At 41.8% G+C, this 13,431-nt stretch overlaps 1 protein-coding gene across 9 annotated transcripts in view; it reads left to right on the forward strand.

Moving 5' to 3' along the window:
* Positions 1–13,431, forward strand: part of SHANK2 (SH3 and multiple ankyrin repeat domains 2) — a 688,250-nt gene that overhangs the window by 53,909 nt on the left and 620,910 nt on the right. For 7 of the 9 annotated variants that reach the window (XM_075927688.2, XM_075927690.2, XM_089778580.1 and 4 more), the window contains 2 exons: positions 4,901–4,972; positions 10,889–10,977. The gene's annotated coding sequence lies outside the window, so the exon portion shown is untranslated. The remainder of the gene's footprint in view (positions 1–4,900; positions 4,973–10,888; positions 10,978–13,431) is intronic. The other 2 variants (XM_075927695.2, XM_089778575.1) reach the window with 1 other exon arrangement.

The raw sequence follows: 13,431 nt of genomic DNA on the forward strand, positions 1-13,431 counted from the left end.
GGCCACTCTGTCCACAGTAATCAGAACTTAATTGTGAGATAGCGTCCAATCAATATAGACGCTATCTTTTGAAAAAGCAGATCGATTTTTTGTTGCGCTTTTGCTGTATGGATGCTCTCATTTAAAAGAAGTTTTTCTGGAAGATCTCTTCCGGAAAAGTTTCTTCCAAAAGAAGCCTGCAGTCTAGACGTAGCCTTTAAGAAGGTGATACACATGTTTCTGGCATCTTAGAGAAAATTCACAAGGTATGTATCTGTGATAGTGATGTTACAAGGGCAACACATCAGGGCAAAGTAAGCCAAAGCAAATGACATTCCAATTTATTGTTCTTTTGTTTGAATTCAAACATCCAAAGGAAGCAGATGCGAATGAATTTAGATGAAGATGCAGAGTACATAGGAATAAAGGTGTACAATAGCAGAAGCATTAGGCATTTAAAACCTCAGGTCCAGCTTCTTATTGCTGTGGAATGATTTTTATGGTCAGAGAGATTTCATCCATTTTGTAAAGTCTGTAAAGCTGCTACAGGGTCTCCAATCCACATTTTCTCAAACACCATAACATTGATCTGTCCCCTGGTGAAGCATTTTATGGAACAGGGCGTCCCAGTAACTCTCCTTTTCAGTTTGACAGGGGTAAACTGAATCCTGCTGCCCTCTATAGATGATCTACTGCTTTCCACATCACTGTGATATGGAGGGCCCTAACTCTTCCTGAGAGGAATTAACTCTGTTTCCTGAAATGATGGCAGCTCACACCTCCTCTTGGTCTAAACATCTATTCTAACATCGGTCATCTGAACCGCAGCTGACTGTTGTATGTGTAACGGGTTGACTCACTTTCTGCACGGCTCTTCTCTCAGGGTGGCTTTGGGGAAGTAGCTGGCTGCTCCGACGCGCCCCCTTTGGGTGTGGTGTTGTCTTCGGGGCACTGCCCTCCATCAGTGTCTGCTCCGGTCTTGGTCCATGCCCCCTCTGAGGGGGGGAGTCATTGTTCTTCCTTCAATCCAGGGTACTCCCTAGAACCCCCAGTTCTTTTTCTTCCTAGGAACACCCAGCCACCTCCAGGAACACACAGTTTCTCAGCACCCTCCAGGCCTCAGCGGATCACTGCCAGTCTCTTCTAGCCCCTGTCTCTGGGCAGACAGCAGCCTCTCTTGGCCACTCCTCCCTGACAAAGGGCGCCCCTCTGCCTGCCTGGTTGCCTCCTGCAACTCTGCCTTCAGGACTTATGGCCTGGGGCTTCCTTGGCCTAGCACTTATGGTCTGGCTCAAACTCCCTCAGCCTACTTCAGTTGCCTTTTTGCAGCCCAACCTTTTAGGGCTGCCTTTATGTGAGCCCCGCCCTCCGTGACTGCCTCCTTGCAGCCCTGAGCCTCAGGCTGAGTAGCCTAGGTTGCTAGGCCGAAGCCTTTCATGGCAGGCAGGTCTAGTCTCCCTCCTCCTTCCAGGAGTTGCTTTAATAGCCTCTGGCTGGGCCCTCCTTAACTGCCTCAGCTGGGCTTCCCTCCACTCCCTGTATCAGCCCCTTAAAGGCCAGGGCAGGGCAATGCCCTGCCACATATGGTACAAAATATGTTAGCCAACTGTAGCAAATATGTTCATTACTTAATTTGTTTTCATGCTTATGTTGTGTAACAGTATTCAGATCAAATATTTATATCTAAAATCTGTACAGGAAACATTCTAAATGAATATGTTATTTTCTGATTGGAACATTTTTGGTTAGCTTGATGCATTTTAACTAAAAAGTAAAGACACTTGTTTTTGTAGTTAGTTATTGAAATATATTTACCCACATGCACTTAGTAATACCATACAATGAAGTGGACTTTTAAGAAGAACAGCATACTATAATCTTAATTTTTATTCCATTTATGTTTGTTTTAATCAAATGCAACTCAAATGAAATCCAGGTAGTTTCACTAGTGTAGAACAAGTGTAAGTAACATCAGAATCAAGATTTCTGGATACATAAACACTCACAAGGCTTGTAAAAAAACACACAACTTCAGCTGTATCAATTTACATTAGAGGATTAAATCATTGGTTGTCCTGGGAACTGGACTAGACATAATGCTACTTTCTCTAGCAAATTACAAGGACTTCTGTGAGTATATGGCATTTGAAATGGGTCTCTGATGTTTGTTAATTTTTATCTCCTAGTATGCCAGTTCATGGATAGAGTGCCATAGCATCTGTGTACCCAAAAGCAAGATATAGTTGTCAAATTGTCCTTCCCAGCACAATTGGATAGATTTTTTTCCCCCTTTTCTTAGGATCACAGAAGGCAGCAAAATTCTTTGGCAATGGAGTAGAGCATACAAAAAGAAGATCATATCTCTGCAGCATGGTCCTCCATCCCCTATGTGCAGCAGAGCTTTATAGTTATTTAGAGGCATGTATTAGGGAGGAACTAAAAAAATCGAGTAACAACTACACTGCACAGCATGGAGGGGAATGAAAATCAATGGCAAACTGCCATAGGTCCTGTTTGAATGCTTTTCATACAAGCATTACTGTCATCACCACATCATTATTTCCTACAGCTGTGTGCAGTTATGCCTGAGGAACCAATGGCATTATGGATCAGAAACCAGAGTGCTGCTGGGCGCATGGATAATCTTGCAGTACAACTAGTGAGACTTCTTCTCTGAATGTCTGATAATGAATGCATCAGAGTTGGGGACTGTTTCCATGGATCCTTAGTTCCTTCTTGTAGGTCACAAACACCACCTCAAAAATCAGACCCTGAGACAGGAACACTAGCATCCATACCTTATGATATTATTATAGTAAGTGTTCCCTTTCCATGATTGCTTCTGAGTGTGATCCTAAGCACCCCTATTTTCACACCCTAGGCACTGTGGTAGATGATCTTTGTACAAAATATGCCATGCAAGGTATAATTTGAAAACTAATAATTCACTGATCATCTTGCATGATGTATATGCTCAGTGGATGTAAAGAGTTATGGATATATGACTGAAATAGACTAAATTGTGTGTAAATCAGGCCTGCTAGGTGGATCTGGTAAACAGGACTTAACTAGGTAAAATAATGTGTTCCCCCACCTGGAAAATACTTCCAAAATTTGTTATAAGACAATGAGAAATATATTATATGTTGTGTAAACTGACCCATGACTCTAACAAGGAGTGGAGGCAAACCTAATACAGGTTGATCCTCTCTACTCTGGCACCCTCGGTACCTGTCCGGTGCCAAACCAGAGAATTTGCCATATCATGGAAGGCAAATGTTGTCTAGTAGCATTACCAACACCTCCACTGCTTACTGGGCTCTTAGAAGACATTGAGCAGTAGATTAGAGCTAAATAACAGCACAGAACACTGGGCACCAGGCCCAGTGGCTGCAAACAAACTTTATGGGGCCTCAGGAAACTTGTCCACATCCATGATAAGTGGACACTCAGCTAACTAAAATCATGCCGGACTATAGATGTTGCCAGACCAGAGAGTGCCATACTAGAGAGGTTCAACCTGTACTAACAAGTAGTGGCAGTGGCGGAAGGAGACAGCATGTGGTCTACATCCACTGAGAGAGAGAAACTTGGTCTGTGTTTTACTTTTCAGTCTTCAAAGGCTGGGGGTGAACCTCAGGAGATAAGCCATTGAATCAACTAATTGTATACAATATTACTGAATTATAAATTGTATTGAGCGAGGTCTTTTCTGAATGTCTAAGACATGCTGGTAATTAATACATTGTGAATTTTGTGTATTAAGTTGATTTAAAGAAACAATTTGTCACCAACTCATGAGAGTGCATCTACACTGCAGTGTTTTTCCAGAAAAACAATACTTGCATCTACACTTGCGTTCACACTGCCATTGAGTTCTTTCGACAGGAAGTCAAAAGAAGGGAAAAGTTTTTCGGACGGTGGTAAACCTCATTCTATGAGGAAAAAGGCGTGTGGGAATGCAGAAGAAGGAGTTCTTTCAAAAGAAGAGGCTTCCAGGAAATAACACAGGTGCCCTGGTGGCCACTCCATCTAGACTTATCACAGCTTAAATGCAAGATAGCATCCAATCAATGTGGATGCTCTCTTTTGAAAAAGCACATTGCTTTTTCATTGTGCTTTTGCTGTGTGGATGCTCTCTTCCGGAAAAGCTTCTTCCAAAAAAAGCTTGCAGTCTAGACATAGCCTCAGTAAGTTTCATCTCAGGGAATAGATATATAACCTGTTTCTGCTTTCATTCTGATTATACAGGATCAAAACTCCTCTGAAGTTAATGCAGTTACTCTGCATTCACATTGGCGCAACTGGGAGCAGGATCAGGGCCAAAATCAGAAGCAGCCTATTTCATGATTCCAGGGGGAAGGGATGCTGGAACACTTTTTATAGGGAGGGTGTTGAGCGCCATTGACTCAAACTGTAATCTCTGGATAAAATGGAAAACAATTCAAGCCAGGGGGTGTGGCTCCTAGTTCCAGCACCTATACCAATGGGCTGAAATCTTGGCATACTTATCACAGCTACACCTCACAAGAATTTAGCAGGGTCAGTTCTGTGTTTGCTAGGCTTGAATCCACCTAGAACCAAAATCTCAATCCACCTTTGAATACAAATTCTTTCGCCCACCTGTTGTTCCTTTGTGATATATGAAAGAATGTGCTCCATGCTGTACCAGGCACAAAATTAAGATAAGGCCTTCTCTTAAGTGTTTGTGTGTAAGGTTTAAATGTTAGGACACAGTATGACTTTTGAGATGAATGGTATCATATACGGTTGTTTTAGTCTTTTACAATATAACATGCCATTAGATGTTTTGTGCTGTAAATCATGCTGTTTTATAAACAGATTTCAGAAAGTAGGTCTTTAGGCTGCTGATTTTTTTTCTCTGTGTGTAATTCTTTGTGCCTCTATGTACCTTTTATAGGAAGAAGCTGAAATGAAAGAGATTTAGATTCTAATGAACCTGATGTAGTGGCTCTCCACATCTGTGTAACTGGTAAGTTTGTCAATCAGCTGCTCTTTCATACAAATCATTGGTATTTATTCATGTCTGTGGTTTTCTTTCCTCTATTATAAACTAAGATTTGCAGCATTGATTTCAAAGCATGCAGCAGCAGATTTAATAAAACTAGATCGGGGGTAACTGTTTCTACCTGCTTAAATTTTGTGTGGATAACAAAACTGGTTCTGCAGCAGAACAATTCTTAAGCTAACACTAAAAGAAAAAAAGGTTTTAGTGAAGCAGAATGGTCATATTGATTTTTACCTTCAATATACCTTCTCTCATCTCATCACTACCTTTTAAAGCAGGCGTGGGGAACCTGTTTTGCATAGGGAGCCACTGACCCACAGAAAAATCAGTTTGGGATTGCACACAAGTGAGAACGAAAGAAAAATAAACCCAAACCCTCTCTGACGTGGCCCCGGATTCAGAAGGAGAAAGACAGTCACCACATTTCTCTCATGCACTGGAGCCTTGGGGCCCCAGGCCAGTGTTCCTTCTAAGCTGTGTGGCAGCACAGCTTCACAGGTGATGATTAATCAGCCCCGCCCAGTCAGAGGCTCAGGGCTCCTTGCACAGAGCTGACTGACTGGGTGGGGCTGATTAACCTCGTGTGAAGCTGTGCTGCTGCTCAGGTTAGAGGGAACACTGGCCCAGGCTAGTAGATTTTGTGTGCTCCAGCCCTGCAGGTGGACAGCGAGAGGGAGGGGTGGCTGGAGCACCAGCGTGGGCTTCCCATTGCTAGAAGGGAGCCCTGTGTCTTGGGGGCTGGATCCAGGCAAGCTGGGGGCCACGACTGGGCCTTAGGTTCCCCACCCTTGTTTTAAAGCATGCATCATAGAGCACAAGAGTAAATTAACATTAAACTACCTTTCTTCTAGTGCTTAAGGGCTGTGGAAATGATTGAAAATTTTAACTAATTAGTCTTTTTTCTGAGTTAATTGTATGCAGCTGAAGTTGAGGTTAGTAAAGAAGTGAAGTGGCTTCTGATTTTGAATATAATTAATCACGTAAGACGACCCAGTCTTGCAGCATCTGAATGGATGGTGCACAGTGCCAATGCAGAGCTGGAGACAGCCACTGACTATACACATGAAAGTTCCCTGGATCCCCTTTTCCTCTACGTACGACATTCTTTGCAAAATCTTCTATTCAGCCTGTTTCCTCAGGCTGCCTATTTTCTTTTCTTCTTTGTATCTCTTGTCCATGTTCCCCTTCCCTATGTTTGTCTTTGTTCTCCTCTCATTTCTATACATCTTTGTCTCTTTTCTCTAAATGAAAACATATTTTAAAACAGTTAAAGGATCTTTGCATCTCTGCCTCCCATATCTACCTATGACTGTTTAATGTGTTATCACTAGCTTAAAGAGCAGCAATCACAGAACAAGCTATCTTCAATTTAAACTCAGAAATAAAATAGTAAACAAAACAAAGACAAAGATTTAGATTAGATTTGATTTGGACAGTGAGAGGAACTAAGTCCTATAAGATGGGACGTTTACTGATAATTCCCTGATGTTGCTAGAACCTAAGCCAGTTAATGTAAGTTGGGAAGACAGGGTCATGATAAAGGCCCCACAGTTTTGGAGGAACATCTGCAATGTTCTCAAACACAATTTAGCATTTGTCAGATGCTGGAAAAGAGAATATCATGATATATATAATGTGACACTAAGGCTATGTCTACACTCGCAGCTTCTTGCGCAAGTAATATGCAAATGAGGCCAAGCGTGGAATATCGCCGAGCCTCATTTGCATACCTAATGAGCCACCATTTTTTTCAGAAGAGGCTCTTGCGCAAGAAGGAGCGTCTACACTGCCCCTTCTTGCGCAAGAAAAACCCTCTTGTGCAACGCCGTTCTTCCTGAAAAGTAACAGGTGTAACAGCGTTGCGCAAGAGGGTTTTTCTTGTGCAAGAAGGGGCAGTGTAGACACTCTTTCTTGCACAAGAGCCTCTTCTGAAAAAAATTCTGGCTCATTAGGTATGCAAATGAGGCTCGGCAATATTCCATGCTTAGCCTTATTTGCATATTACTTACGCAAGAAGCCGCGAGTGTACACATAGCCTAAATGTTTTAAAATTTGAAGGAAAGAGTTGGAGACATGCAGAAAGGGGAGAAACAGAGCAGAGAATCTCAAAAGCCTGCTAAATAGGAAATTCTGATTAGCTAGGCTTTTAATTAGTGAGAACTAATGGGCACATGTAAACTTTTCCAAATGCAGTGTCTAAAATATGGTACTGACAATTATTAAAAATCTTTAAAAAAGCCCAACCCTTTTATATCTACCTTAAAATGATGTTAGTCATTTTGTTTCTTTATTTCTTTTTATGGTTTTGCAGTGTTAAGGACTTTTAAAATTCTTAGGTAATTATGTCAACATTTCACTCTTAAAATTTTTAATTGTATAGACTACTCACATTAAGCTCTGCCATTGGTGTCTGACTTTTTCTTTAAAATGGGCAAATTGGCTCATTTCTTTCTCTCCATCAGTATGACAGGGCCTGCTGCCATCTGGATACCTGTTGACCACCATCCTACCTGCGGGGGGGGGGGGGGGAAGGTGTGTGTGTGTGTGTGTGTGTGTGTGTGTGTGCGCGCGCGCGCGCAAAAAGCTGGTGAGGAGCTGCAGCACGTGGGGATGACCACTCCCCTGCTGGTCTGTCAGCACAGCCCCCACTGCATGCAGGCTCTCGGACAGCAGGACCCCACCTACTATTCCATTTCCACTCTGCACTGTCTACTAGAGATGTAAAAGAGTAGCTGAATTGACTACTCACATTCTCTCCCTTGCTGCATCTATATCGGAGGCAGCAAGAGCTGGGGAAGCAGGAACCGGTGCGGAGGGTCGGGGGAGGGATGGGCAGGGGAGGCAGAAGCACAACGGCACTGTGGCTTTGCTTTTAAAATGTGCAGCTTATACTCTGCATTTTAGATGTAGTAGGAGTTGGGCTGCCTGCCTGCCCAGCTTCTACTACATTTAAACTGCAAAGCCACAGTGACACTTTGTCAACTAATTGTGTCCTCGATGCAAATTGTATCGTGTACACGGTTAGTCATTTACTCACTACTTAACATCCTTAGTATCTACATGCTGCAAACTGTAGTGTTTGGTGAGTGTGGGCAAATACCAAGTAATGAAGGTTATGTGCCACATCTGCTGCCCACCATGGACCCTTTACGTTCTCCTCCTTTCCCTGTCCTTTCCCCCGCATCACCTCTCCTGAGCCCTACTGCTCCTCTTTATCCCCTGCCCCGGTGAGGGATATTCTGCTCTCAGCACTGTGCAGAGAACCAGCTCCTGGTGTATGTGCTCAAGTGGCCAGCAGGCTCCTTCCTTCCTACACTGCCTCTGGCTGGGCTGGCAATCCAGGAAAGCCTAAGACTCCTTGAACCAAGGCTCTAGCCAGATACTGAGCCTGCATGCGCTGAAGCCCTGAACAGCGCTGGCATGGGGGAGCCTTTCCACCCTTCAGCTAAGTTCTGGAGTTGTGGAGAGTGGAGGGAAGTGATTTCCAGCCTGACCACATTCCAACCCAGCAGGCTCCTCAGTAGCTCTCCAGGCAGGGACTTAGCACTCTCTTCACCCATTACCTTACACCATGAACCCTTTCCAATGGAGTTCAGGGCTTCTCCATCCTCTACATGCCCTCCGATTCTGAGCCATGTCTCTGGCTGGTTTGCTGAAGCCCCTACAGTCAGGTTCCCTGGGCCCTGGTGTACAATGCATCCTTAAGGCTTAACTCCTTTGGGCGCACACTGTAGCTGAGGGACAGGAGGCGGCTGTGTTAGGGCGGAGTTATCTGCCTTTTGACACTGAGCTGGCAGGAAGGAGTAAGCTGCTTCCAGCCACAGAGGGGAGATGAGCTTTGCAAAGACATGGATCAGATCATCTTCCCCAACCTCCTCCTCCTCCCTTGTGGCTGGAAGCAGATCCTTTCCCTTTCTTCCTGCACAGGGTTGAAAGACTGCTACTGGCCACATTCTGGTGTGAACCCTGGCAGAAATCTGGAGGGCAGGCATGTAAACTTCTGTGCTGCTCCCCCCCATGTTACTGTTGGAAGAGGGGGCACCTGGCTTGAGGAGACATGGCTACATCCCAGTGGCCAAGCCAGCATGGAGGATGGAGAGCACTGGGCAGGGACTGGCCAGTTACCCCTTCTCCCCATGTGAGAGAAGTATACATGTGTGCTTGGGTGTCACCCCTCTTCCTCATGTGAGAGAAGTATACATGTGTACTTGTCACCCCTCTTCCCCGTGTGAGAGAAGTATACATGTGTATCTTTGTGTCACCTCTTCGCTTTTGAATCCTAAAGCCTTAAAGATACAAATAAATAAATAAAAAGAATGCAATTATGCAGTATTTCTTTTAAACAGTGGCTGAGTCAACTTAATGTTAATTTGAATGTTCGTACTGCATAGTTCTGATTGATTGATATTGAACTTGCTTGAGTAATTTTATCAGGTGTCTCGTATTCAGCATGGGGAAATATAGTCACCCTACTTAGTTCCCTTTCACAGCACATGGGCCATGCTTCTGCTCCTGTTGATGACAATCATAAAATTGTGCATTTTGACAATCAGGGCTCTAATTATGAGGCTGATGAATGCTTCAGAAAAGCTTACAAGTTAACACCATTTGAAAGCAGAATTTTGACTGCTGGACCCTAATACTAATTTCTGTGTGTTTCTAAATCACCTTTTCCTGTATAGTATCTATGAGTGTTACCTACCACAACAAAACCTTCTTTCAATGCTCTTTGTTCTAACTCTCTTCCTTTTCATTTTCTTGAAGGTGGATACATTTAGTATGTAACATTTCTTGTTTGCATTGGGCTAGTTATGGCTCTTCCTAGAGGATCATTTGAAAGAACTGATATATAGGCATAGCCAGGACTCTACAAATTATACAATCTACTTGCCCGTGGCAAGTAACCTGGAAGAGCAGGGTTCCGGTGATCTGCGCATGCGCAGAATGATCTGCGCATGCGCAGATCGCCAGACAGCGCGGCTGGTGAGCGGGGCTCGCCGCGGTTCGGCGAGCCCTGGGCATAGCCCTATTTCTCGTATGCTGTTTTTGGCACTATAGGCAGACAACTGTTAGAAATTAGAATTTTCCTTGAAAAAAATCTTTCTTGTAGTAATCATTACTCATTTATAGGTGAATTGGTTGATTGATTATATTGATGCCTACACACTGCAGTTTAGGTGTCTATAAATACACAAGATAGATATCACTAGAAATTAGTAGAGGTAGTAAAGCAAAAACATTTTTGCAAATTTGTTTAAATTTTAAAAATTATTCCCTTTGGAAAATTTCATGCCTTTCTTATATGTATTTCTGTGAATGTGTGAATCATTAAATTTGTCTAGCAAAATTGTTCATGGATAGTGAATTTCTAAGTCGCATATACAAGCCCTAGGAAAGTTGGTTTAGTGTACAGGTGATGTGGCCTTTGGTAGGTGCTATATTTTAACTGTGCAATTTATCACAAGACTAAAATAATTTACCGTATTCCATGGATATTATCTCCACCTATATGGCATGTGTGTTTATATAACTTCAATTATGCAATTGATTAGAGAACATCATGATATAATCAGCCTAATTCCAGACATAAGGAGAAAAATAAGCAATGTTTAATTATGAATTAAAATTCATTATTAATTATTTGTTCAGCTGTGCTAAATAGTCTAGGAGGAATGATAAGACTTCTGCAGCGTAAGGCTGAGCCATCAAGCCTCAGGCACAAAGAACAGGGGTTACTCTGAAGATAATTTGGATGATATATAAACAGCAAAAATAAACAACAGCACAGTTTGATGTTTACCGCATATAATGGTGTAAGGCTTTTGCTTACTTTCTAATTCTAGGGTATCTTTTCTCATTCCTCTCCATTCACATTCATAGCACTCATGATCACTGCAAATGGGAAAAACAGACAATCACGAATAAGCATGGCGTACTGCTTCAAAATCCGAGGCAATGAAGAGGTTCAGGTATGCGTGGTATAGGCTGTAAATCTTCTCCTTAAGTGCTGTTTAGCTCTTAGCTTTGAATAGCTAGAAGAATTAGAGTCCAAGACCTTATTATTTTAATCTTGTATGTAATATTGTCTTCTGGATCATTGGGCTAGTCATAACTTACTTTTTTAAACATACTTGGGTGAATTTAATGCAATACAAATGTATTTTGTACAGTGTATTTCAAATGAATTATGTAACCTCTGTGATGAGTGTAGATCAGGCTGTATACATTGATATTCTTTATTAAGTCAACTTATACAGTGACAAAGATCAAATGAAAAATTAGTTGCGGAAGGAGAACAAGACCTTGAGAAACCCACGTAAGGGAGGGAAGTTATGTTTTTCACATTAGTTTTGAAAATTGATGGCAAGTAGATGGGGAGTTAGAAGGAGTCCATTGAAGATGTTGGGGGCTGCAGAGGAATAAGACTTTCACAGTGACATTTGGTCCATATGTGGGAAGGGACTGATAGACAGATGTTACTAAAGTAGAGGAGGCAAGAAAGGAAGTAGAAAACACAGCTGGTAGTGCCAGAACAGGTCTGGGGTGTTTTTGTAGTCTGGAACAAGTCCTCCTAATATTTTAAAAACCATGAGTAAAATTCTGTGTTGGGGAAACTGCACTGGCTCCATTGGAATTATACTAACAGAGAATTTGGCAAGTAACGTAGGCTTGGTCTACACTACTGTCTCCATAGATCTAAGTTACACAACTTCAGGTATGAAAATACTGCTGTGGGTTTGAATATATGAGAATCTGAGCATTTGGAGTAATGTTTCCAGTTTAGATTGTTGCCATTTTTTTTGGTGAAGAGGGAGAACTGAAAAAGTGTACACCCCTTTTATTGAAAATTACAGAAAAAGTGAAAAATTACTTTCTTGCGCAAGAGGGCCAGTGTAGACAGCCATGTTAAATTTCTTGCACAAGAAAGCCCGATGGCTAAAATGGCCATCGGAGCTTTCTTGTGCAAGAGAGCGTCTACACTGGCACGGATGCTTTTGCGCAAAAGCAAATCTTGTGATACATGTGATATATATTTTGCTCCTCTGTGTTCTAATTTCTTAGGATAAATTATACAAGTGTCATTCCCTTCTTTTCTGTTGTGCTCATGTACAGACATTTTCCTGTTCATCTAAAAATTAAACTTTGTGGGAGTGCACAAGCTCTTTATTACTTCATTAAGATGAAAAACCATACCAGCCACACATAATGAAGACTGCATTTGCATCATGTCATTGTGACTCTAAAAGAACATCTCTGTGCTAGAAGGCAAAAGGTCTCTGGTATCTTGCAGTGAATTTCAGCTGGTCTGACCAGTTCAGTGTACTCCAACTTACTATTTTATCTAAAAGGTGTCATGTAATTGTCATTAGGGAACTAATAACTCACTGATCATTAAAAACAATATGCAGTCCTGTGGCACCTTAGAGACTAACAAATATATCATGAACTTTCATAGGTAAAACCCACTTAATAGTCTGGTGTAATATAAGACCAGTGAATCCTTTAAATAATTATATAGAGGTGATGGAATTATAACTACAATATGTTTAAACTAGCCATGCCAGGAGGAGTTGATAAACCAAACCAGGAGTGTTCTCTTCTAACCAGGAGTGGCCAAATTCAGTAGGCTATTAATTTATATTGTAGGTTGCAGAAAGTGATAAATTGTCATGTCATAATAACCTGGGGGAGAAAACCACATTGAGTCTAGACAGCACATCTTCCACACCCAGCAGGAAAGAGGAACCTTATTTAGGGATACATTTAAGAGCAATACATTTCAAAGGTTTATTGGTTTATATAGAGAGTGGGAGCAAGCCCATTAAGTTATCTTGCACCTGAAGAGAGAAGGAAAACTTTTCAACTCTGTAGGATACCTGTCCAAGAGTCAGTCAGTCTTTGCTGGTTAAGGAAGATTGATGAGAGAACTATCCTAAATAAAGACAGTAGCTTGTTGAGTTAGGTCTTAGCCACCAAAAAGTGTTGGTAAAGCCTTATATCTGTAGTCCTGGAGTCTGATTTAGCTTAATTTGTATGACCTGTTAGGAATATTTTAGATCATGATTCAATCAAGGTTTTTCAAGTGTTTTTATACTCCTTTTGCATTCCTTGATTAGGCTGTTATAATTTTACTTGTTTGAATTTCCTAAGTGTTCTTTCATAAAATCACAAATGGTAATGAATGCACCTAATCAGGCTTTAAAGGGGTACCATCAACATGAAATCTAGTTAGTTACAAATAAATAAATCAGTTTAAAAATATTTCTTGTCCTACACCTATCCCTTGAGTTCTCCTGTCAATCTGACCTGTTGCTGAATTAAAGGTCCACATAAGCCACAGGAGAAAGTAATGATAAAAGAGAAACATTTTTGCCTAGTCTCTTTCAGTTATACTAATTGTAGATGTTGCTTGTAACAATAGG

Source organism: Pelodiscus sinensis, chromosome 5 (genome assembly GCF_052426305.1).
Source record: "Pelodiscus sinensis isolate ZL-2025 chromosome 5, ASM5242630v1, whole genome shotgun sequence".
In the NCBI taxonomy this organism is placed as follows: Eukaryota; Metazoa; Chordata; order Testudines; family Trionychidae; genus Pelodiscus; species Pelodiscus sinensis.